Here is a 6,000-nt window from a genome sequence, read left to right as displayed (position 1 = left end):
TTTTATATGAGGGAAATAAAAGGTGGGATGAATCTTCACCATTTTCGTATGAATTGTATCTAGTTACACGTCCAAATATTATTGATTAATTGTAAAGTTACTACAAAGTAGTATTTGTCGGGAAAACCTCGTATTTCTCTCTTTATGTAATTACGGGAAAAATAAATAAAGTGATTAAATTAAATTGAGACAAAGACACAATAGAATTTTTGGTTACGCGGAAAAACCCAAATAAGTAAACAACCGCGAGACGAGTAGTCCAATTCTTCCACTATAATAATTGTAGTAGGATTACAAGTCGTCACCTTAATAAGGTGGATTTCTCTCACTATTAATAGTGGCTTTCTTCTGTCACAAAACTCTCACAATAATAATACTAATTATTGTGGATTAATAATATATGTTTTGTATTTGTGATTGATGAAATGAGCTCTCTAATCTCACGTATTTATAGGTGATCATAGAGAGAGTAACATATGCTTCCTTAAAAGCTTAAGATGAATGTTTCTCATACATTCATTCAAGAAGGCGTTTGTGTGCATTTGTATAATCAACGCATCTTACAAACTCATTCAATAGATGAGTTACATAGCATTGAAGCCATGAAACATCTTGAGATCACTTAATGTGGAAATTCCCTCAATAGAATAGAGAATAACCCAACAAATCTCCTCCTTCTCAACTTAATTGGGGAATATTAGCACACCAGAACCATCGCAACAATCATCGAATTTCTTAGTTGCAATGGCCTTGGTCATCATGTCCGACCAATTATCATCAGTGTGAACTTTATCAAGTTGAAGTTTCTTTTTTTCTAACACATCGCGAATCCAATGATATCGAACATCGATGTGTTTGGATCTTGAATGGTAGGCTGGATTTTTAGCTAAGTGAATAGCGCTTTGATTATCACAAAGTAGAATATATTTTTCTTGCTTTTGACCAAGTTTTAGCAAGAAATTTTTCAGCCATAACATTTCCTTACAAGCTTCGGCGGTTGCAATATACTCGGCCTCGGTAGTTGACAATGCAACACATTTTTGTAGTTTAGACTGCCAAGATCCCCCCCTGCAAAAGTAGTCAAATAACCCTATGTCGATTTTCTGGAGTCGACATCACCTGCCATGTCTGCATCACAATACTATGTTAGCAAAGGTTCGCCTTTTCCAAAACATAAGCATATATTGCTTGTTCCCCGGAGATATCTAAATATCAATTTCACAGCGGACTAATGTTCCTTTCCAGGATTAGATAAATGGCGACTAACTACTCCGGCTGCATAAGCAATGTCGGGTCTTGTACATATCATGGCATACATCAGACTGCCAACAGCGGAAGAATAAGGGACATTATGCATCTCGAGTCTTTCATTCTCACTAACTGGACTTTGCTTCTTACTGAGTTTGATATGTCCAGGAAGTGGCATACTAACCGGCTTGGCATTGTTCATCTTGAATTTCCCAAGGACTATCGCAATATATCTCTCTTGGGATAACCATAAAAGTTTCTTCTCTCGGTCACGAATAAATGTTATCCCAAGGATCTGTATCGCCAGTCCCAAATCTTTCATAGCAAATGATTTGCTTAGAGCTTTCTTGAGCGATGCAATTTTCTGCTTATCTTGCCCAACAATTAACATATCATCAACATATAACAATAGTATGATGAAATCACTACTTGCATACCTCTTCATGAAAACACAATGATCAGTCCGTGTTTTGTTAAAACTGTGCTCGGTCATAAAGAAATCAAATTTCTTATACCACTGACGTGGTGCTTGCTTTAAGCCATAGAGACTTTTGTTAAGACGGCATACGATATTTTCTTGATCTGACTCTTCGAATCCCTCGGGTTGCTCCATATAAATCTCCTCGTCAAGATCTCCATGTAAGAATGCAGTTTTCACATCGAGTTGCTCAATCTCCAAATCTAGACTAGCAGCTACACCCATTACAACTCGGATAGATGACATCTTCACAACGGGAAAATATTTTATCAAAATCAATCTCCTTTTTCTGATTGCAACCCTTAACAACAATTCGAGCTTTGTATCGAGGTTTTGGTTTGTTCTCTTCATTCTTGAGCTTGAACACCCATTTGCATCTAAATGCTCGTTTTCCTTTAGGCAACTCCACTAGATCATAAGTGTTATTCTCATGCAAGGATTGCTTTTCTTCTTGCATAGCTTTCTCCCATTCTTTTTTATGATCGTTGGTTAGTACTTATCGATAATTCTGAGGCTCCCCTGCATCAGCGATAAGTTCATACTCTTCTTCACTATATCTAGTGGATGGACGCCATTCTCTACTTCCACGACGTGGTTCAAGTTGAACTTGGGCATTTATTTTATCTGCTTCAAACTGTTCAACATTATGATCATGAAATTTGTTCTCTTTCTTCTCTCCCTACATCATCGGTACCCATTGAGGATGGTGAAAAATTATCACGAACAATAATATGAGGCTGAGATTTCTCAGACTCCTTGAGGTCTTCTATTGTTTGATCCTCGAAAAATACAATATCTCGGCTGCTCACGACCTTTCTTTTGGCTGGATCCCATAATCTATAGCCAAATTCATCTTTGGGTGAGCCAAGGTAAATACATTGCCTGGTTTTTGAATCAAGTTTGGCTCGCTCGTCCTTCGGAGTGTGGACGTATGCGCGACAACCAAATACCTTCAGGTGATCATAAGATATCTTCTTTCCCGACCATACTTTATTTGGAATGCCTCTATTTAAAGAGTTTGATGGCAAGAGATTGATAATATCAATATCAGTCTTCACAGGTTCTCCCCAATATGATTTTAGGAGTTTTGCGTGAGATAACATACATCAAACTCTTTCACAAATAGTCCAGTTCATTCTTTCAGCTATGCCATTTAGCTGAGGTGTCTTCGGAGGAGTATTTATGCCAAAAGACTTGCAATAATTTTCAAATGGACCACGATATTCACCACCATTATCAACACGGAGGCACTTTAACTTCTTACCCATATAACGTTCAACCATGGCATGAAATTCCTTAAAGGATTGGAGTACCTGGTCTTTGGTTTTCAACAAATATAACCAAATGTTTCTCGAATGATCATCAATAAAGGTGACGAAAATATGATGCACCTCCTTGAGATTTTTCAGTCATAGAGCAAACGTCAGTATGAACCAAATCAAGGAAATATTTTCTTCTAGATGGCGAACTGGATCTTTTAAATGAGACTCTATGCTGCTTTCCTGCTAAGCAGTACGTGTGTACATGGATCAAGAGATTTCCTTTCACCTTTGGTAGTAGGTCTTTTTTGTGAGAGAATTTGTAATCCTTTCTCACTCATATGTCCTAACCTTTTATGCCATAGTTCTAAGGAAGAATTATTATGAGCAATATTTGCCTCCCCCTTGAATAGGCGTCCATGGGTGAAATATAAGGTACCTTCTTTCTTTCCTCGAGCGACAATCATATTACCATTGGTGAGCTTCCACTTTCCATCACCAAAGTAATTCATATACCCAGCAACGTCAAGTCTACCAGCTGACATAAGATTAAGCCGCATATCGGGTACATGTCTCACATCCTTCAACATAAGCTTACAACCGATACTAGTCACCAGTTGAATATCTCCTAAGCCAACAATTTTGCCTGTGACTTGATTTCCCATTTTCACCGTACCGAAATCACCTTTCTTGTAGGATGAAAATAACCATTCATGTGGGGTGATGCGAAATGATGCACCTGAATCGACAATCCATAGGCTTTCATCAGAAGCTAAATTGGGATAATTGTCTTCTCCGATTATAAATATATCTGTTTCTTCCTCAATTGCGATTTCGCCGCTTGCCTCTTCTTTCTTCTTTGGGTCAATTTGATGTGGCTTGGCCGTACCATTTTTCTGGTCTCTCTTCAGATTTCGACATTCGGGTTTTCTATGACCCGGTTTACCACAAAAATAACAAGTGACGCTTGCTCTAGAACGAGATTTGGATCGTCCTCTCGACTTGTCACGCCCCTTGTTTCTAGAATTGTCACGATTTTCACTTTTGCCTCTATTTTCAACAACATTAACGTCAGAATGTGTTGAAATTCCACGCTCCTTTCTCCTTGCTTCTTCATTCAGAAGACTGTCAGCAACGACATCCATGGTGAGCTTACCTTCAAGGGATGAGTTACTGAGTGTAACAACTAAAGTGTCCCAACTCTCACGAAGAGAGCTTAAAAGCAATAGTGCTTGTAGCTCATCGTCAATCTTCATATCCACCTTGGTTAACTGGTTTACAAGACCCGTGAAATTGTTCAAGTGTTCAATCATGCCTTGACCATCTTTATAATCTAAATTCACCAATCGTCTTACGAGAGGAGCTTTATTTCTAGGAGTTTTCTTTTGAATCATAGATTCAAGTTTTGTCCATAATTCATGGGCATTAGTGAAAGTAGCCACATGCTGAAATAAACTTCGGTCGATATATTTACGTATCATAGCGACCGCTTTCCGATTAAGGAGATCCCAATCTTTATCTGATTTTCCTTCCGGCTTGTCTTCACTAATGATAGGCTCATACAAATCTTTACAATATAAATGATCCTCCATCATTGGTTTCCAATAAGAATAATTATTAGCCGTATTAAGTTCTTATAGTGGTTGGTGTACTCAGTTTTTAAAAAACTTACGTGCCTCATCTCTACGGTTTTCATATCAGTTGTTGCATGGTGGATAAAATGTCAAAGCAACTAACAAGTTCTCAATTCTAACTACTCCTATTACTTTATTCAAATGATACAACTACGGTAATTTTCCGTAAAAAAATGCATCTAAAATTTCCTTTGGAGTCAAAGACTCTCATTATTCTTTGGTTTTCGATTTGATGGAATATAGTAAAATGACTCACTAAACTGGTTACTCTTCTTTTTATCGTGAAGTGACAGTCATTCAATATAATAATCGACGAAATTTTCGTTCCAGTTCATGGAAAAGCCTATTTGTGTTCTTAGTTTAAAGTTATCACCATGAGTCAATAATAATAAGACAACAAACACTGTAGAAAAGCACCAGCATTGTATAGCTACACTGGTGGACTACTACTCTTTGCAGCTTTGCAGGAACTATTAAGTCAGCCTCTCAGTTTGCATTGCATTGCATTGCATTTCAGGAACATATTTGTCATAATAATTCGTCTTTCTCGACAACAATTATGTATATTTTAATCTCTCGATTTTAAATTTAGCTTATATTTCATATGAATTTTGAATCATGTTCCGCATATTTATTTATTCTCTCGATTTTAAATTTAGCTTAGATTTCGTATAAATTTTGAGCAGGTTTAACAAATTAATCTATCAAATTTAAATAAATGGCCCCTGATTAACGATATAGGAATATCTTAAACATAATATCTGCTAGGCTAGTGTATATTTCATTATATCCTTTCGGATATCTTCCCGCATAATATCGTGTATACTGTTAGCACATAATATCTGTATTTTCTTTTTATTAGTCATATAATCTAAGTTTTCATACTTATATTCTTTGTATAAATATGGTTTCCATATGTTTATAATACTTAAACATTTTACCAAACTGTGTTCTTATTATCCTTACATAAACTAGTATTAAAGTCTAATGTTATAACCAATCCGCGTTTTATATGGCAAAGAATCCGATTTTCGTTATCATAATTAGAAATAGACTTCTAAGTTAAACTTAATTGAAACCCGAGTAAATTTCCCAAAAAAAGTAAGTAAATTATTTTATAGACACTCAAATCTCATTCATAATGATGGCATGTAACATTTTACATTTCTTAACCTCCAAGGTTAACAAACCACGAGTCACTCACTAATAAGACAAATTATTAGGACATCTAAGATAGTATAATAACATCACCATTTGATACTGGTGCACTCCTTCTACTCTTTGCAACCATATGCAACCTCTTATTTTGCATTTCAGGAACATCTACTTGTTTTCCATAATTCTTCTTTCTCTCCAACAATTACGTATTTTTCAAACTCGT

Source organism: Silene latifolia, chromosome 7 (assembly GCF_048544455.1).
Source record: "Silene latifolia isolate original U9 population chromosome 7, ASM4854445v1, whole genome shotgun sequence".
NCBI classification, from domain to species: domain Eukaryota; kingdom Viridiplantae; phylum Streptophyta; class Magnoliopsida; order Caryophyllales; family Caryophyllaceae; genus Silene; species Silene latifolia.
The sequence above is the reverse complement of the archived record's forward strand: the minus strand, read 5'-3'. Positions refer to the sequence as shown.